Below are 21,043 nucleotides of genomic sequence, written 5' to 3'. Positions count from 1 at the left end.
TATTTTTTAAAGAATGATTGTTTTAACCCGTGGTTCAAGAAAAGGCAGAGAACAGTTCATTCCGGTAGGTACTACTAAAGAATTTTGGGAACGCCTAAGTTTAGGGAATTATTCACTCCTTTTTAGCACACCGATTTAGTTGTATTTTAAAACCATATTTTATAACTTACCTAAGAGACCTTTGTGTTTGCTTTTGCATCAGTCTGGGTCTGGCCTTTGAATCATCACCCAAAGAACATCATGCTCCAAGAAAGAATAAGGAATCATCCATCGCAAGAGGCAGCTAAATGAAACCTCTGTCCCCTGGAGCAAACTTAGAAAAGAAAGGGGGACACAACATGGAAGCCCACAGTGACTTACTCAGGGAGAATTCTGTCTGGAGGCTTTACAGGATAAGCAGCAGCTGAGCTGGATAACTAATCTATCTATCCATCTATCTCTCTACCTACCTAACTACTAATCTATCTATCTACCTACCTAAATACTATTTATCTATCATCTATCTATCTAATCTATCTATCTATCTATCTATCTATCTATCTATCTATCTAAATATCCATCTATTTATCATCATAATCTGTCATCTTCCATCTATCAACAGAAAGCCAAGATTGTTCTCATTCACTGATTTTATGTACTTTCATATATGTGTGTGTGTGTGTATTTCATGTGCCACCCATTATATAATTATAACTAAATTATTGAATTTTTTAGTATGAAGTGCAGTTAGAGTTTATTAAAAGAGATTTTAATATACATTTTATACACCAGGAATAAGAGAAGGAAGCAATTGGGAATAAAATAGGGAAAGTACAAAAGTAATAGTTATACATAGATTTTTTTTTTAAGTTACTGTCTTCAAAGACATGCTGAAGAATTTCCATGAGGTTACAGCATGGGATCTGAGGTGAATCTGGTGGGATTATAATTGACATACGAGAACTCTAGGTCATAGACATGCATATTTTCTATAAACAGAATTATTCTTACTTGTGAGATCCCCAGCACCATCTAGGAGAGGAGTGAAGCTGTCCCTGGGGCCCTATATAGCCTGACATAGTGTTACTTTAACACTCTCAACATAAACATAATTATCAACAGTCTGACCTACGTATGGACCCTGTATGATTGGTGTGGCAAGATTTGCCCATGGCTGCAACAGTGGCTTAAGTATTATGGGAGTAACCAACTGCTTTCTGATTTGAAGTTTAACCCACAGAAGAAAACTCAAGTCTGTGACTGTAAATTTAATCCAGAACATATGACTGGGGAGCTCATAGACCCCAGGAGGAACCTATTTCTATTGTCCTGTTAAATGAACATAGTTATAAAACTACTTTTTAAAATTCATATTTCTATACCCACAGATTGGTGCAGGCCTCAGGCCTCATCAGAAATATGTCTTTATGTAGTAGATGGTGGTTAATGCAGAAACTCAGAACTGCTTGACATGCAGAAAGTGTCCCTAGAGTGCTCAGGCGCAGATGGACATGTATAGTAACCCTCACACTTACGGACCCTCATCCTCACACATCTGCAGTGACCCGCAGGGACTGTGTTGGAAGAGGGCAAGGGATGATCTTAAGAATCAGAGGATGGGGAAGGACCATAATGAAACAGCGTCTCCTAGGCCCAACAGGGCTTCTGCACCCGTGGATTAACAGCTTTGCTTTCCTCACAAGGCCTGCGCAATACCAAGCCACCCAACACTCAAGCATGAATGAGGAGCGGCTTATGAGCCTCGACCACTAACAAAGGAGTCGACAGCTTCTGGAGGAAAGAGAGTCAGTTTTATTTGAAGGTGTGGATCCGAGTAGTTAATCCCAGTCCATACCCAGGAGTATACAAACATGCAGCACAAATTGGACTCAACTGGTCCTTTTAAAAAATAATAGAGAGAGAGGGAAATGGGGGGGGTAAGAGGGGGCATGAAAAGGGGAGGTCACGCTGGGAGAGTTATAGGGCAGAGTGGAGGGTAAATAAGATGAAAACACACTGTATGAAGTCCTCAAAGAATTGATAAAAGTATTATATAAAAAACAAACAAACATTCCCATGTTGGCAACGTTCACGGCAAGTGTTAACTGCAGTGGAAGCTTTTGGTGTTCAGCCGGTGAGAAGCCTCAAATGGGCCTCAGGGTGGGGTTCCGTCTCACTCTCCACATCCCTGTCATATCCCTGTTTTCCTATACTGCCTCAGAGAGTACAGTTCACAGGCCCAGTCTGCTGCAGCCGGCTAAAGCACTCTCTGCATCTCGGAAGGCTCGTGTGTTACAGCAGGACCGTAGCTGCGTTTGGCGCATAAGGAGCCAGTGACAGCCTGCATCAGGACACAGAGGTCTCACATTTACTGACTCACCCACTTCGGAGGCGTAACTATGTCAGTAGGGCTGCTGCACATGGGCGTTTTACAGTCTGAGCACAGCAGGCCACATACACACCCATTTCCTGATGCAGAAGTACGCCTCGTGTTCACAGTACGAAAATGCTCATTTCTTCAAGGCAGGCAGAGGTAGGCAGGGCTTTGTAGGGCAGGACCGTCCAAACGGTGGGTCTCCCATAGAAATGCGATGAGTTGAAAGTGGAAGAAATGTGAAAATAATTTTAATGATCATTTTGACATTCTGTATGGAAGAGAGCATGCGATGGCCACGTGACATGTAAACTCACACGCCTTTAACCCTGTAAAACCTTTGCATAATGCGTAAAGTTTGGACACACAGCTCTGCCCATTTCTACTAAGATACACACAAAATTAAATGTGCTAAAATGACTTTTAAATAGTTGCTTATAAAGTGATTATTTATAGACACTAACACCAACAGAGTGTTCTTAGGGCAACTTTAGGGTCTTTCATGTATGGGATCAGATGGTTTGCAAATAAGAACATGTTGATGTCTTCCTTTCCTGCTTGTACCCTTTATCTGTTTCTCTTGCCTTATTGCTCTAGACGCGACTTTGATGACGCCCTTGTCTGCTTCCCAGGGTTAGGAGAAACACTGAATTTTCCTCCATTTAATACAATGCCAGCTATAGGTGTGTGTAAAAGTATACTGACTTTTTGTTTTTCTGGTAAGTGTTGTTTCTTCTGTTCCAAGTTTCTTCAGGATTTTTATCCTCAAAAACTGCTGGGATTTTTCTTGCATCTATGGAGATGACCATGTAATTTATATCCTTAAGCACATGTATGTGGTATATGATGTTTATTGATTACTTTGTGTTGAACCATCCTTGCAGCCCTGGAATACAGCTGTTTGATTGTGGTGAACGTTCTTTCTGATATTTTCTTAAGTTTTGTCTGTAAATATTTTGTGGGGGGTTTTTGTGTCCACATTCATCAGCGGAGGAAGGGGGCAGGCACCAACTCACCCACAAAAACTTCAACCCAAAACTTAGCCTGCCTACAAGAGGTACAGGGATGAACATAGAGCAGAGGTTGAGGGAATGGCAAAGCAATGACTGGCCCAACCTGAGACCCACCCCGTGGGAGAGAGCCAGTCTCCGACACTATTAATGATGCTCTGTTCTGCTTGCAGACAGGATCCCAGCATAACTGTCTTCTGAGAGGCTTCACACAGCAGCTGATGGAAACAGATGCAGAGACCCACAGCCAAACAATAGGTGGGGCCCAGGGAGTCTTATGGAAGAGTCAGGGGAAGGATTCTTCCATAAGAGGGAAGAGGGAGCCAGAGGGGTCAAGCCAAAGAGCATGGATGGGCTGGATCTAGGGCAGATGTAAGCTTGTTCTTCGTGTGGGTCCCCTAACAACTGGAGTGGGGGCTGTCTCTGACTCTGTTGCCTGCCTTTGCATCCCTTTCCCATAGCTGGGCTGCCTTGTCCGGCCTCAGTGGGCGAGGATGCGCTTAGTCCTGCAGCAACTTTAACATGATGTGCCAGGGTGGGTTGGTACCCATGTGGAGGAGGAGGGATGGAGGGAGAGGGTGTGAGGGTGGGACTGGGAGGAGAGGAGGGAGGGGGCTGCGATCAGGCTGTAAATAAATAATGAAAAAACAATAATAACCGAAACACTTTGTCCTTGGATTCAGCAGATTCACTCTTCCCAAGACATATGGTTCCCACAGTCGTGGTGTCCAGATGTGGGGAAGCAAAGATTTTAAAGGCTATGTTGGCACTGTGTGCAGGGTTGGCCCTCTCCATCTCTCCAGTCAGATCGCCTGTGGCGGGCATACGCCATAGCCACAGGAGTGGCAGCAGGGCCCAGGCCGTGCAGCCGTGGGGCTCGGCCGTCTATACTGAGCCCCCTCCCTGACCCCTCCACTTGCACGTGCTTTGGCTGCGGTCAGGACCAGGGCTGCCTGTGAGCTGTGATGCCCTGCACCTACTGCAAGAGCCAGACAGCAGGACGGAGACAGCAGGACGGCGTGGCCCTTTGTGGTGCGTTTGCACTTGCGTTGGATTCCTCTGGTGACTCCGCAAAGGCATCTTGCCATGCATCTGGACATGGCCGGAAGTGTAGCCACGGAGGTCCCCTCAGAGCCCAGTGGGCCACAGGTATTCAGGTCCTCGAAGTCGGCATGTCCCAAGCTTGCCTGCCCCATCAAATGTTCTGAAGAGCCTACAGACTCCCGTCAAGGAGGTAGCCAGAGGCTACCAGTCAGCTGCTGGCCTGGGGATCCAGCTGCAAGCATTAGCTTTGTCTCACAGCCTGTCTCGCTGGGTCCAGCTGTGGGCTCAGGTGAGCCTTCTACACCCTTATTGAATTCTCACCGCTCACCAGCTATCTTGATCTGGAATACAGAGAAAACTTCATTTAATCCTTAGAATTCATAACATCGATAGCATTTTTGTTGCCATTTGTTCACAGACGGGGGAATGGGCTCAAACTGTTGATATCCTGTGCCTGAAGTCTAATAAATAACTAACAAGGCCTTCAAATATAGGAGTTTTGACCTCACCGTGTGGTATTTTAATGTACGGAAGCTGCCTGCAAGCTCTGATATCGTTGGGTCTAGTGTTTTTCTCTCTCTGACTTAATTGGCTTAACTGAGATTCCTGAAGGAATGGAATGGATTGTCTTAGGGGTTCTGCTGCTGTACTGAAACACCATGACCAAAAGGCAAGTTGGGAAGCAAAGGGTTTATTTGGCTTACCCTTCCACATCACTGTTCATCTCGGAAGAAAGTCAGGGCAGGAACGCAAACAGGGCAGGATCCTGGAGCAGGAACTGATGCAGAGGCCATGGAGGAGTGCTGCTTACTGGCTTGCTCCTCATGGCTTGCTCAGCCTGCTTTCTTGTAGAACCCATGACCGGGGATGCCCAGAAATGGCACCACTCACCATGGGCCGGTCCCTCCCCCATTGATCACTAATTGAGAAAATGCCTTCCAGCTGGATCTCATGGAGGCAGTTCTTCAACTAAGGCTCCTTCCTCTAGTTTGTGTCAACTTGACACACAGCCAGCCAGGAGATGGATTTGTGTATTTCTCTACTCCCCACAACACCTTTCACAGATAAGCACCTTGAATGCATTGGAAAGATATCATTGAGAAGACCGTGATTGCACAGTTGACATTTGGGAGGTTGTGTGTGGTTAGCAAATGAGCTCAGGTCCTTCTGATATATCTTATTTGCTTGGCTGTATTTGTGGAAATACTTTATTTTTGCAAATTAAATAAATTCAGTCAGGGAAAGAAGAGGAGGAAGAGGAGAGGAGGAGGAGGGGGAGGAGGAGGAAGAGGAGAAGAAGGAGAAGAAGGAGAAGAAGAAGAAGAAGAAGAAGAAGAAGAAGAAGAAGAAGAAGAAGAAGAAGAAGAAGAAGAAGAAGAAGAAGAAGAAGAAGAAAAGAAGAAGAAGAAAAGAAGAAGAAAAGAAAACTTGCTTGCCCAGTTTCAATGATTTTAACTGGTCTTCCTCTTGCTTTGATCTTCTCTCCTCATAGAGAGGACTGAGAGGCCAGATTCAAGCAGGGGGACTTCCAAAAGTATCTTCTACCAGTGATTAGCCTGAGCATTCTTCCAGAGGGGGAGGCTGGCTGTGGTTGCTCTTCCAGAGTGGAGAACATATCCTGCCATAACTCCAGGCAAGCTGGACTCAAATGCATGTTCTTCTCAACAGCAAAGTCAGACAGATAGCAATTAGCCAGCAGGGTTTGTGCTCAGTGGCCTTTCCCACTCTGGGCCTCTGCTGGTGAGACCCTGGGGCAGACTGAAGCTGAGTCTGTGTACTGATTTTATAAATAGGTGCCCATGTCACTCGCCACACCTACACGAGGTACATGCCTCCCATGTGCTCACCAGTAGGCATCACTGCCCTGAAAGGAGATGCTTATTCGTGCTTGCACCGGTCTCTTCTGCCTCTGTAGTGATGTGTGAGTGAGGCTGAGGTCCCGAGAGTCGTAGCAAGGTTCCCACATTCTCCTTCATTTGCAATTAGAACTCTATTTAGAGCCCCTGAACTTGAAGATGGAAAACTCTCTTGGCTTCTATGGCCCCCACTGAACCTTCACAGGGGTCGTCGTCTGTGGGGTTTCTCCAGTGTGTGCAAGGAAGGAGGAATGCTGGTGGAGGGTGATGTGTGGAATTTTCAATTCCTGGTCAATCACATCTAAACAGTACTAATTTTATCTTAGTCACCACCAATATTGTCCAAATTTCATAACATTATTCCTGACACTCTAAAGTTAAGAAAATGTAAATAGCGTCATCTTATCATAAATCCATAAACCACGGTAGGGCTTCTATAATCACATGAGGAACCAGGCAAGCACTGGCCGGAAATAGGATAGATTTTTAGTGGAAGGAGTTTTATCAATGCAATTAGTTATTTAACCCCCAAATCAGATCTCTTCCATTCCTGGATGTTTGTTTGGTGGAAATTTAAAAAAAAAATTCCAGGACTAGATGCATTTTGGAGTGGAATTTGGTGCCTACTATGGACCATGGTGAGCTGGAGAGGTAACAGCAGTGATTTGTTGACTCATTTTGCGCATTGCAGCAATGGATAGCATTTGGAACTTCCGTTTTCCCACCCACCAAGCAGAGGGATGGGAAGGGCAATGCGTGCTACTTTTATTTTCCTGGCCAGTGCCTCACACTCAGTGTGTCTGGGGTTGGGGTATGTCAATTTGCTTGCTGAAAAAAAAAAAAAAAGATTGGATTTCAGAAACAGAGACTTTTTTTTTTTAATTGCTTCTAACATTCAATAGTCTCCAAATCCTCCTTTTTTCCATTTGGAAAACAGAGCCTGGCATTGATAGGAGACTAGCTTCTCAGCTTCGGGAAAGCATTTCTCATCCTCAGCCCCGGTCAGCTGAGCGGATGGTGACTTATTACCTAGTCTCCTCCATTATCAGCCTCCTTCACCTCAATGACCCAGAGAGGAACAGTTTTCTTGTGAACAAAGCAACAACAACAAAAACCCAGACACGGCTCTGGGTCAGGTGTAACACTGCACGGGTATCAGTGAGAGCTCTTGGGGCCTGATCCTGAGAGCCACATAACCATGAGTTCCCGTGAGTCCCCGTGACAACATGGATAGAAGCACGCCAAGTGCATGGTCCAATTGGTAGCCGAGGGGTCTTCCAAAAATAAGTGCATGCGGCTAGCTCTAACTAGGTGTGTGCTTCTGAGGTTTGTGGGAGCCCCGTGGTGAAACACTGAAAACCGAGAGACTGCGCCAGCTCTTCCTGGCTCCTTCCTCTCTGGATCTCTGAGTTAAAATAGCCCGAGGCTTGGCAACGAGCTGTCCTTGTTTGTCCCTTCTCTTGTTCCGTGGGCCATTGCTTATTCTGTGTACTTTTCAAAAAAGGAAAATATTTTGTAAACAGAGCTCCTAATGATGTGTAATTTTAAACCTCGCACACAGACTCACTTCATAGGAGTTTGTAGCTGTGTTTAAATCTGACCCTGGTTTCCCCCCATTCCCTGTCTCAGCAGGGACCCCCCCCCACCGGCCTCTGCTGTGTCAGAGGGAAAACTTCCCCCCTGGGCTTCCTCACAGTGATGCGTGCAGATAAGGTTATTATCCCTAGTGTTGGCGAAGCTGAAAATTCCCATTTATTTCCTAGTTAGGAAAAAGCTAACAAATCTAGCAGGTTTGTTTCTGTGAGTGGTTGAAAAGGGGCTCCATTGTAGTCAGGGTGTAAAATCTGGACAACAGTCTGTCTCTTCGATTCTAACTTTACAAAGGGTGCGATCACGTTAACCTTGCCCATGGACTCTGGTTCCATGAGGGCAACACACCTCTGGGCAGCAAATACAGCTTATCACACTGAAGCCCGAGGCCCACGGTCTTCCCAGGTCTAAAGACAAGGACGACATGGATAGAAGAGCTTTAAAGCCAGAAATCTCTGGATGTTCTATAGGCAGCCACACTTTAACCATGGGTCTGCCTCAGTGATGATGGCCTCTGGCAGAGCGAGCTTGAGGCCAGGCCCCCACTAACCTAACGGTTACACAATGCTGCTGGTCAGGGAAAATCCAAAAGAAACACAGCGCTTGGAGAACTTGTGAAAATGTTGGCTTGCTTGGGAAAGACGAGATCTAACATGAAAGTTACTATATTTAATTAACTTTAAGGTAAGGATAATTCTCAGCTTCCTGCCACTTTTTACATCACCATATGCGTGGGAATGATAAACTTAGAGCATCTGGGGCAAACGTGGAGGTAGTTGGGACGCGTTCCTACATGAAACTGCGGAGAACAAACATCAGTGTGTAGTTACGATGGCAAAGGATTCCAAAGACTCTTCTCACGTGTTTTAGAGAAATATGAAATTCTTTTTGGAACATCCTGTTTTCTCATTTGTTCTCGAAGCGGCTCCTTGCCATCCCTAATGAAGACGGTAACACTAGTCTCTTCGGGTTCTGGAGAGCCACTGCTAGGGAGAAAGACTGCAGAAAAGCGATGCACTGCAAAAGCTGAATGCTAGCAGGCTTCATCGTACACAGTCATGAAACTATTTAACGATGCCAGCGGCTTTCTCTCCCTGACAAATGTGATATCACAAATGTGAAATCTGTCAAACGTGGTGAGGCTCTAGCTCGCCCAAGTCTTGCCAGGTTGGTTTATTTTTCTTTTCGGGTGAAATTTGTATTAAAACATTCATATTAAAAAGATATATTTATTTTATACTTGCATGTGTGTGCCCGAGTTTATTACGTGTGTGCGTGTGTGTGCAGGTGCTGTGGAGGCCAGAGGACAGCTTTGGACACTCTGGAATTGGAGTTACAGGCTGCTGCGAGCCACCAGATGTGGGTGCTGGGAACCTAACTCAGGTCCTGTGGGGGAGTAGCAAGCACTCCTCTGTTTAGGCTGTTGATTGAGTTTGGATCAGGTTTTGAAGCTGCAGTGCCTCTTCAGTGCCAGGTGGCTGTTCGGCAGCATCCTTTGAAGAGGTTGCTTCCTCCCCGGCTTAGTTCTGGATGACAGTTCTAGCCTTTCTCCCTGCGTGTCTGTCCTTGGGCTAGCTCACTGCCCCCGTGACTGTGACATCACAGTAATCTCGAGAACTGGAAGGAGTACACACTCCAACTGCCTTCTTTTGACAGTATTGGCGTGGATCTTCAGGGTCCCAGCAGTCCCACAGGAATCTGAGCAAAGGAGGTCATTGGAACTTTACCGGAAGCCACACTGGGTTTACGGAAGAGGTCGGCTAGGATTTCCTTCCTGAAGTTACATCTCAGTCCATGAACATGGGCTGCCTTTCCACTTGCTGAGAGCTGCTCTTCCTTCTTTCAGCAATGTTTGCAGTTTCTGTGTACAAGGCTTTGACATCTTTGATGCGATTTTTTCATGAGCAGTCTGGTGCTACTATCGGTGGAATTGATTTCATTTTAGTTTTTTTTTTAAATCTTTTTAGTCGTATTCACCCTCTACCCCAATTCTTCCTCCAAGATCCTTCCCTTCTCTGCATCTCCCTCTTCCTCTCTCTCTCCTCTTGAATCCAGTTGGTGTTGGGCCATTAATTCTGGGCATGGGGCCTGCTCTGGAGTGTGGCTGCTAAACCAAGAATCACTTGATTAACAAAAGACAAGCCTCCCTCTCCCAGGAGTACTCAAATGCCAACAGCGCCTCGGCTAGGGGTGAGAGTTGGAGCCCACCTTCCTGGACTTGTTTTCATAATCTCTTTCTGATTCTTTTATTGCTGGTGTGTAGAAACTCCTTTAATGAGCTGAATAGTACCCGGTAACAGGACTGCATTTGCAAACCCTGGCAATTCTTTTTGGATGTAGGCTTTGATGTTTTCCGTGTGCAGAAACAAACCATCTACAGACAGGAGTCATTTGCCTCTTCCTTTCCAACTTGGATGCCTTCAACTTCTCTTTTCTTGCCTAATAATTCTGGCCAGGACTTCCAGTCCAATGCTCAATGGTAGTGTTGAGAGCAGGAGGCCTTATCTTATTTCTGATCTTTGGGGAAAGCTCTGCCTTTCACCATCAGGATGTCTTAGCCGGCTTTTCATGCTTGCTGAGGTTTTCATCGTGTTGAGGAATTTCACTCTATTCCTGGCTTGCAGAGCGCATTTTCTATAAAGAACTGTTGATTTTGTTAAATGTGGATTTTCGCATGTGTGTGTGTGTAATGATCTTGGTTTCCACTCATATCCTGCTAACAATAAATTGCATCCATTGCCACCCCACATTCCTCAGGAAACTCACATTTAAACACAGGATTTCGTCTTTGTAGCATGCTACTGAACTGAGTCATCTATATGCTTGCAGACATTTTAAAATCTGTATTGCTAAGAATATTTTCCTCTTTGCAGCTTTCTTGTGGTATCTTTGCTCAGGTTTCATATTAAGTAGTATTAATCTTGAAGAATGTGTCTGGAATTTGTCCCTTTTCTGTTAGGAAGCACTGAATTGGATTGGCATCAGTTCTCCTTTGGATCTTTGGTAGAATTAATTCATTCCTAGAATTAATTTTTTAAAATTTCCTAATTAAATATAAATTAAACATTTTAATTAAATATGTTAAATAACTATGCATAGTATATAGTGTTTTGAAATGTTTTGCTATTATGGAATGTCTCAATCAAGCCAATTGACAGATTTATCACTCCTAGGGTTTTTGTTTTTTTTTTTAATGTTTTATATGTGAGGAACAAATGTACTTTCTTCACCATTAGAACATTGGAGAGTCAGCAGGGACTGGGAGGCAGTTTATTTTACAACTTTTGAAAGTCAGGCATCAGCCCAGGAAGGCAACAGAGAGAACTGAACGGCCAAGAACAATTTGTAAGCCCTGAGAGAACTTCTCCCCACTGTCCCCTGGCTGAGTGAGAGGAGGGTTGCTGCTCGCACACAGCGCAGGCCTTATCCCTCCCTTTGCCTCTCACGTCGGTCCTTTTCTTAACACGACCCTTACATGAGTTCATTTCCACATTTTATATCCTGTGTACCTTAAAGTGTATCCAGCTCAGGTTTTTGTCCTGTCTTTAGGTCATCAGGAAAGCGTGGTTGTTAGCAGCTTTCCATTCTAATTGTCTAGTTTTGGGGGGTGGAGCAGCTTGACTAGCAGTCGTTAGCAGGGTCTAGTACTGCTTGTCTGTAGTTGGATCTAAGCTGGCTTAGGTGACCCATCAGATTTGACTCCCCGCATGTCTGTTGTCACCGACTGTAACAGTTGCAGAGCTCTTGAACTGAACCTTTCTGCGTAACTGACATTTTGTCCTCTTTCGACAACGTCCCCCTTCTTGCCACACGCCCCCTCCAGCCCTGGTAACTGACATCCTGCTCTCAGCTTCTGTGAGTCTGGTTTTCTGTATTCCACCTGTAAATGAGACTGTGAGTTGCTTCTCTCTGTGCCTGGGGCGGGTGGCTGGGTCGTAGGGTAGCTGCCTTTCTAAGCTTTTCTTCAGGAGGCTCCGCAGACGATGGCTGCTCTCTGCGCCAGTATTTGACTCTTCTCTTTGTAGTCACATCCTCACAGTTCTTGTTATCTTTTTGGATCATATCCAAAAACCTCCTTATCAGACGAATGTAGTGGAAACTTCTGCTTTGCGAGTGCTGGGACCCTCCAGCTTCGAGACCGCTGAGACAGTCTTGAGTCAGCTCGCAGTGTTCGTGACTGTGCCCTGCTTATCTGCTTTGCCGTGGACAGTTGCGCACGGCCCTCCCCTGTCCTGTTTGCCGTTTCTGTAAGGTCAGCCGTCAAGTCCACTTTCCAATTGCAGTGTCTGTCTTCTTTTTTTCACTACCTTTGTTGACTGTACAAACAAATGACTGCTTTAATTTCTCTGATGCTTTTGTACTCTCTTATTTATCTCTGCTTTGGCCTGTCTTTTCTCCCTTCTGTTATCTCTGGATTTGGTTTGTTACTCTGTCAGTTCCTTAACATATAAAACCAGGTTGCCAATTTGTGATAATTCTTTTGTAAAACGAATATTGACAGTTCTTCATTTCCCTGTAATTGTTTGGGTTTATCGTGTATTGTTTTCATTGTCTCAAAGTATTTTATGTATTTTTTTTAAATACATAAAATACATAAATACATTTTTTTTAAAAGCAGTGATTTCTGCTTTTGCTCACTGGCTATTTAACAGTAATGAGTTAATTTCTGCATATTGCTGCATTTTCTAATTTGCTCCTGTCATGGATCTCTATCTCTATTCAGTCATGTGATTCAGTTGTATGGCATCATTTTAAAATTGCTTTTGGCATCAGATTTCGGCATCCCGGAGAAGGTTCCGTGTGCATTTGAGCAGATCATTTCTGCTCTGCTGTTGTTGGGCAGTGCTGTTTCATGAGCGTCTGTTAAGCCTAGCTGGTTGCAGTGTTGCTCAAGCCTTTACTGGAGGTACCGGCCGCTGTACTGAGGTCGTGGGCCGGAGTGCGTGTGGCTCCCTTCTGCTGGACTGGCAGATGGGAGCCGGTGGTTGGTTTGCACAGTGCTGAAGGTCGCTGGAATTTACTGGTTCTTCTCTAAGCAGCCGAGTCATTGGTTGCTGTAAATGTCCGAGTGGCCTGTGGTGTTTGGATGGTTCTTGCCAGCTCAGTGGCTGATTTGGGGGAATCAGGCATACCTCTTCATACAGGTTTAAAGAAGCCATTTTATGGAGGCCTGTTGAGTACTGTTAGATGGTAGCATTAGCCTCAGGTGAACAAAATATTCAAAGTAGGCGAAGGTAGAAACTTACACCCGATAGAATCTCCTGTCCTGCCTGCTCTGATTCTCAATTAACCCTTCTACAAATCGTCAACCTTGAACTAGTCTGTACAGTTTTGGGCTCCAGGTCTCATGTGCGATGAGCAGGTTTCCTCTTGGCTAGCTGCTGGCACGGCTGACTCGATGATAGACACTTTTCCACTGTGCTTAGCATGCCGGACCTATCCAAGCAAGTGTGGGAGACTGCTCATCACCTAGCTCTCACAAGTGCCAAACAGTCTCGTGGCAATGTGGGCAGCCTGGTAGGCCCTGCCCGCGCCAGCTGCCTCAGGCTCTTCCTGCCTTCCCCGAATGCCAAGAGATTGATTATGACCAATGTCTTGGTCACGGGAGTGCCCCAAACGTAATCTGGGCAGCTCTGAGTTGGACAATACATTGAATGAGCTAGCTGTGTCATCTCACCTCATGGATAAGTACCACCCAAAGCCCAAAGGCCAGGCAAAGAGTACATTGTGACCTCCGCTCTGCACATCTTGCAAGTGCTGCCTCTATTTTGGATGAAGAGGTTTCAAGGACCAGGGTTTCTGGGGAGGGAGTCTTGGACGAAGGATATGTTGAGCTTTGAAGACTGACCAGACCCTGGAGGAGCGTGGAGCAGGTGGGGTATATTCCTGGAAGGATTCCGAAGCTACTGAAATGGCACTTGAAAACAAAGCAGGGAAGAGCAGCCATGATGGCTTCTGGTTGGGCGTTCCTTCTCCATCGCAGTGGCTTCTTTCAGTCAATAGCGCTATTGCATGATGTTTTGTTATTCACCCAACTCATACGGCTGTTATTGAAAGCAGCACAAGAAACGCTGGAGGGTAAGCCTGAGGACAGAATCTACTCTGACTGTGCAGTCTCAGGTAATCCATATACCTCTAGTGTTTGCATGAACAACCTTCTGTGATGTCCCCGTGAGGCTTGTAAATTCAGTTCCTTTGCTTCTCAGAGAGGCGGACCCCAAACAGACCTCGGCAACTCTGCTGGCCACAGCTGCTGTCCTCAACCTGACCAGCTTCAGCCCATGGAGGCTGCTGCGCCTGGGCTATGGTTTGAGTGTATCTTCTCCAACTCCCAGTGCTCACATGCTGATATTCAATCCCCACCGAGGGCCCAAAAGAGTGTTAAGGGCCGGGGGACATTAGTCTGATTATGGTGTTTAAGAGAGGGTCATTTGGAAAGCAATTAGATGTAGACAAAGTCATGAGGGGAGAGGATCCATGCTTTTATAAGAAGACACGCCATGTGGGCATGCATGTACAGGTTCCCTGCCTCTCGACACATGATGCTTTCACTCCTCAGACTTCCTCCAGAAAGAATACCATCCTGAGGTACAGCCCTCAGAACCATTAGCTAAAACATTCCTCCTTTCTCCATAAAAAACCCGTCTCAGCTATTTCATTATAGTAATAAAAATGGCTCAATAAAATAAGCCAAGACTACAGATAAGAGAAATATAACTTTCTAGGTTATTATTTAAAATGGCTACAAACAGATAATGTTGACGTAACTACCAAGTGTCTACAACACAAGCTGCTCTTGTTGAAGTGATTATTACTAGTGGGTATTCACTGACATGGCACTGGTTACATAAGTGCGTCTTTATGTAAGTGTAAAACATACTTTATTTTAAAATACACCGTCAGTCCAGGGATGTGATTCAGGTAAGGCACTTGCCCAGTGCATGTAAGGTTCGGTTCTAAGTTTAAAACTAAACAAAACCAACCACCAACCACCAACCAATCAACCAACCACCCAACCAACCAACCACCACATCCACAGCAAACCAACCAGCCAGTCAAGCACAGCAGAAACCTACTCACCATTCTTAAGTTGCCAGGACAGAAAATCCACTATTTAGTGAAAAGGTGCCTGCTCCCAGAAACCTCCTTTGTCATGTTTTGTCCTCTGTCTCCTTAGGCAAAGAAGGCAACTCCAACTGACCAGGAAGCTTGTTGGTGATGGCATAAGCACTGTGGTAAATAGCTTGTCTGTTGAGGAGGCTTTAGCTTTGGGAAGGTTTCTGGCCGCAGGAGGAAGCTCAGGTCCTTCTATTGCTTAGTTGAGGCAAATTGTTATGATCGTTGCAATGAACAGTTTGGCTGGGGCTGGAGGCCAAGACATGTGTTTTTAATCAGAATCGCATGACTAAGGATGGGAGAACACACACTTCTTGCCAGTGAGATGGAAGAGATTATACTTATGAGTTTGGAATAATCAGAATAATTTTCAGAAATTGATGAAAGCTCAGGACTTAACAAATGTGCAGGAAAGTTTCTGCTTAAGGATACCGCTACCAAGTGGTCCCGCCAGGATCCAGTTGCTTTGGGTCCCTGTTCCCTATGGATGAGACTTACTCTGTTAATCCTGTCACCCACCTCTGGCAGACTCCTGGGCCCTTTACCTACATACTTCCTTCTTCACCAAAGGATCCTGGCAGCCAAGAGGGAAGGACCTGGTTTGGAAACCATCTAGAGGTTCAACCTCCCGGCTGCCCAGCCCCCCCCATAGCAGCACACCCAGGAATGGCCTATACTGTTTTAAGGGTGGAGAAAGCATGGGCTGTCTCCTGCTGAGCTACCACCTCAGAGGCCTGGCAGCCTTCCTTTGTTGCTGGGGAACAGGTGGAGACTGAGCCCTGAGGTTCTGAGCTCCATCTCTGTGTCTGGTGACAGTTGCTTTTCCATTCTCATTTCCACCTAATTTAAACTCATCTGAAAAGTAGAAATACCTTTTCAGCTCTATCAGCATGGACGGGTGCAGTGTTCATTTCTCATTACTGTAACAAAATGCCTGGTGCATGCAACTTAAGAGACGGAAGGTTTGTCTGGGCTCAGGCTTTCAGAGGATTTGGTCTATGGTCAGCTCACGGCAGCATTGCAGGGCTGTGATGAGGTGAGGCATTATGCTGAAGAGTATGGTGGAACAGGGCTACTCCCCTCATGGTGGTTAGGAAGCAGAGACAGAGAGAGAGACAGGCAGATAAACAGACAGGGCTAAGGGTGAAATACTCTTCAGAGACAAATACTCTTCGTGACCTACCTACTTTCCACTTTGTAGTAGTTTGCTCGGACTCTAAATCCTTCAGTGAACTAATCCATTGATAAAGGCGGAGCCCTCCTGAGCCAATCACTTTCCTCAGATTCTCCCCTCTGAACACAGCTTGCATCTGAGGCCAAGCCTTCAATGTACAAGCCTTTGGAGGGATTTTTGTATTGTATTGTATTGTATTGTATTGTGTACAAACCACAACAGGTGTTTCTGGGTGACCCACTGTGGCTAGATTGACCACTGAGTGATGCTTTACCCTCTGTCTTTAAGTATCGTAACCATGACGACAAAGATGAATTGCATGTGACATCATCAGCTCAACTTAACCTGACTGGGAAGCTTCTATTCCAGGTAAGCTGCTGAGCTGTCTAGCGGGAAGGGCCAGAGCGCAGCTGGAGAGACTTTGGCGTAGAGACACACAGACTGACGTAGCTATCTGCCATCCCTGTGATCTTAAGCAGGTTATGCCATTTCAGTAAAGCTCAGGTTTGAAAAACGGGGATTATAGCACTGGAATCCATCCGGGAGATTAGACTCTCTTTCTGGTTTGTCTGTGATGGGTTCTTGTGTCTGCATTCCAAGAATGCTTTCCAGATCACATCCAAGCATCTAGTCAATCCCATCTCTCCTACAAGGTGGACGCGGCGGTCACAAGGGACTTCTCACAGAAGACAGTGGTGGAGGCATGGCATTTGCAGGGTAGCAGTGGTGGCATTCACTGTCCCGTATTATGGATGGGAGTGGCCTAGGCTGGGCTGGCCGCCTCCCAGAGCACGGTGGTCACCTTATCAGGCTGACTCAGCGCTGTAACTGTGTGCACCATCATTGCCTGGAGAGCCTCTTCCTGCTAATACTGTAGCTATTTGATAGCTCAGCCTGTTGTGGGGATCTCTCAGGAATCTGCTTTCCAATGCCAGTGAGAGCAGAAGAGAGTCCACCAGTGGACCGAGCCCAGGACAGCTCCTGAAAGACCTCAGTATCCGCTTCAATCTGCATCCTCATTTTGTACTCTAAAACCATAAGGTGGGGCCCGGCAAGCAAGCAAGGTTCTATGGAAGTATGTGTCAGCAGGTTGATAAGGGCAACCACCCATTGTTAAGGCTCTTTCTCCGGGTCATTCTGTTCCAGGTAGCAAGTGAAGTCATCTGAGAAAGATCCAGTACAAGAAGTGCCTTAGGCAAATCATAAATAAATCAATAAATCAACATCTAATAATTGGTCTTTTCTACCTTATTCTACTTTAAGCCCATATTGGTCTCCATACCCCACCTCCACAAGTTCTGACCGGCACACATTCAGTGGGTATTAAATGAGGTAATCACACAGAAACTGCATGGCTAGGGCCTGGCATGCAGTAGATGTGTGTATTGGATGCCTTTCTATTTCGGTTATAAAATACCATCGTCATGCTCCAGATGGATAAAAATCCATCACGGCATGGAGGCAGGCAGAGTGGCCAGAGCTGGAAGCCAAGAGATCACATCCTTAATCCCAAGCATGAAGCAGATAGTGAACAAGAAGTAGGTAAGGCTCTTACCACCCTCTCCCCAAAGCTCTCCCCCAGTGCCTCACTTTCTCCAACCTGGTCGAGGCTTCTAAACTTCCCCAAACTGCACCACCAACTAGGGACCAAATGTTCAGCTAGCAACGCATATGGGGGTGTGTGGGGACATTCTCATTCAAACCACTACCGTTTTCAAGGAAGATTATGCAGAGAGTTGCAGGGGGAGAAGTAGGAAGCAAAGCCAGAGACAAGAGATTGAAATCATGTCTACTGAATGCTGAGCATTCTAAGGAGAAAGTCTGAAGGGAATTGCTGGAGAGAATACCCAAACTTTAGGCCTCACAGAATTAAAAGGATGTTGCCTTTCTTCCTCATTTAGAAATGAGGAACCTCTGGGTCCTGTGAATTACTCACTCACTAGAGTGACAGAACTAAGCTAGGACCCTGTCTCTTGGGTCCTTGTTCTTCATCTCTTTCTTCTTCAGTGGAAGAGGTAAAAGCAGATAAGTTTGGTGTGGGTTAGGTTCTGTGGGGGAACTGAAAACAGTGGCTCGCACGCTGAACTCTTGTCTTTTCCTAATGATCAAACCTGGAGATGCAGAGTCTATACAGACACACCCAGAACGGCTGGATACAAGAGAGCAAGATGAGGGCATCCTATCTGTGAGGAGACACAGTACAGGATGGCCATTGCAAGCTCTGGTCAGGGGAGAGCCACAGGGACCTGGGAAACTGAAGCTGATGGGCCAGGTGGGGTGGGCTAGCTCTCACCACTGAGATGTGGTAAGCGTCACTAAAATAACCACAGCACATACATTTAGGGTAAGACAAAATCAGAAATCACCCCATGGTTTACGGTTTGTTTCTCAGAGGATATCAGGTTAGAACCTAAAACACACACACACACAAACACACACACACACACACACACACACACACACGGTGAGGTGGGGAGGAAAGGATAAGAAATGAACAGTGATGCTTAAATGGGAAAGCAAGTCTGTCTTGTGAACTTTCAGAGAGCTGTGCTGTTGGCCAGCTATGTTGGTGATCCTCAGGATTCTAAGTCATATTCATTCACATCTGATGAAAACACCACAGGAGATAGCTTTCTGGAATTAAAAAAAAATGTAAGTTAGTGGTCTTTAGAAGATCTTTATGTGTAGGACCTCTGATCACCCAGAAAGCAAAGGTGAGGTTGCCAAGTCTGGATGGTTTCTAGTCTAAAATTCTGTTAAGAAAGTCCTTCCCTCAAACCCACACGTCTAAAAATTAAACAGTGGAGTCAGACATGGAGTGGCAGGCCTGTAATTCCAGGCAGGAGGGATCACAAGTTCAAGGCTTGCCTGGGCAACAGAGTGAGTTCAAGGTCAGTTTAAGCAACTTAGGGAGACCTTGCCTCAGAACAAACAGTAAGAGGGCTGGACAAATAGGTCAGCGGCAGAGCACTGTCTCAGTGTGTGTGAGGCCCTGGGTTTGGTCAGAGATGGGTTGGGGAGAGAAGGAAGGAAAACTCGTGTGTTGCTCTAGTATCCTCTGATAGGACAAATGTGAGCGAGGGGTCAGGTACCCTTGGCTGGCTGTGCCAAGGTGTACCTCTGAGAAACTGCACCAGGCCACAGATCACTAGAGGTTTATTGGGGAAGGGCAAAAGGCCACTTCAGGATGGAGACACGAGGGAGAGATACAGACAGACAGACAGATAAAGGGAATGGAAGAGAGGCACACACACAGAAGCCAGAGAGAGGCACGAGGGCAGAGAGATGGGGCAGAAAGAGAGGAACAGGAGAGGGTAGAGAGAAAGAGAGAGAGCCAGGGTTCCTGGGGGCCTTTTGATGCCTGGCACATGCCTGGCGCACCTGGTGGCGGCAGGTGATGATGTAAGCAACTGCTAGGTCCCTGGGAGCAGGCCAGTGGGATCACCTGCTTGCTAGCCCTGTCTAGTTCAGTTTGCTGGGATCTGCCTCTTGCTTCATTTCAAAGCTGCTTTGTGTGTGTGTGTGTGTGTGTGTTTGTGTGTGTGTGTGTGTGTGTGTGCTGGCCACAAGAGAATTTCTACACAGTCGACTCTGAGCAACAGTGAAATGAGCTGGTTGGGCTCCTGGCTACTGCCTGGCAGGCTCTGGGCTCCAGCCTGTGGAGATGCTTGCATGGCGCCAGCTGCTGACTGGCCCACTCTGGCCCTTCCTCTTGGAGCTGCCTTGGGTTGTGGAGAGATTTTTATTCGTAAGGCTGTAAGGCTAGGCAATCCCACCTCTTGAATTCTGCTCAGACCTGCCGAAGGGGAAAGAGAGCTAATTTGTTCTGAAGACAGTGACCTGGTTCTTTTTCTTTTTGTAGGTGACGAGGAGGAATTGGAAACTGGAGCCTCACCCAAGTGGAGAATCACAGGAAGTCTTAGTTGGCTGCTGCTGTTCTCTTTTTCCCTCTCACTCACAATATTATCCCATTCTGACACTTACCTGTTTACAAAGAAGCTGCTAATTCTGCTCTGTCACCTGACTGTTTGCATCTCTCCCCGCTCCTTCCTGAGATTCTCCGCTGGCTTCAGTCTTTCTTTCGGGATGTCCTGAGTTCCTTCCGGGTGCATGTGTTAGCTTTTAGGCAGCCTGCTCTAGGTTGCCTAGCAACCTATGATGTCATCACATGCCGCTGCCAGGTGTGTGGCAGATGGGGTTCAGCTGCACACCAGATATAAAAGGACCAATTTGCCACCTCCTCTCCCTCTTGTGCTCTCTCTGCTTCGATTTCTCTCCTGGGGACCCCCACCATGCTCCTCTTTCTCTTCTCTGCTCCCACTGTCTCTCGATGCTTATCTCCGTCTCTCGATCCTCACGGCCCACTCAGGGCCTTTCCTCTTTTCTTCCCCTAGATCAATCTATTCATAGGGAGATCTGCTGAGTTCATGGCATTTTAAAAATGTATCCTAACAGCCTGCTTCTCTATTTTCCTTACTATTCTATCAAACACTAAAACTCCTAGCAACGTGCTTCCCAATTTTCTTTAGTATTCTGTCAAATACTACAACTCCTAAAGGATCCTTTTTGGGTCCTGCTCTCTTCTTGCTTTTTCTTCTTCAGGCAGGCTCTGTGACCCTGTTATCATAATGATTAAGAGGCCACACAACAAATCTGGTATGAAGGAGATTTGTTGTGGAAAAGGGGGAGAGGGGAGAGAGAGGAGGGCGCCCATAACACAGAGACAGAGAGACAGACGGGGAGAAACAGAGGGAATGAGAGAGTGTAAGAAAAAGAAGAGCAAGAGGGTGCTGGATGGTAGGTGGGTCTTTTTTATCCAGCACACCCTTGGTGTGCACCATGCGGTGACAGGTGATGACATCATAGGTTGCTAGGCAACCTAGAAACAGGCTATTGGAAA

At 46.2% G+C, this 21,043-nt stretch overlaps 1 long non-coding RNA gene across 1 annotated transcript; it reads right to left on the bottom strand.

Moving 5' to 3' along the window:
• Nucleotides 1–1,625: 1,625 nt before the first annotated feature.
• On the bottom strand, nt 1,626–20,313 carry LOC132655757 (uncharacterized). Its single transcript, XR_009593574.1, has 3 exons — nt 20,128–20,313; nt 14,934–17,306; nt 1,626–4,748 (listed from the first exon to the last, which is right to left on the bottom strand). It is a non-coding gene; the product is annotated as an uncharacterized LOC132655757 (long non-coding RNA).
• Nucleotides 20,314–21,043: the final 730 nt, after the last annotated feature.

This window comes from Meriones unguiculatus, chromosome 8, assembly GCF_030254825.1.
Source record: "Meriones unguiculatus strain TT.TT164.6M chromosome 8, Bangor_MerUng_6.1, whole genome shotgun sequence".
In the NCBI taxonomy this organism is placed as follows: Eukaryota; Metazoa; Chordata; class Mammalia; order Rodentia; family Muridae; genus Meriones; species Meriones unguiculatus.
This window is presented reverse-complemented; position numbering and strand designations above follow the sequence as displayed.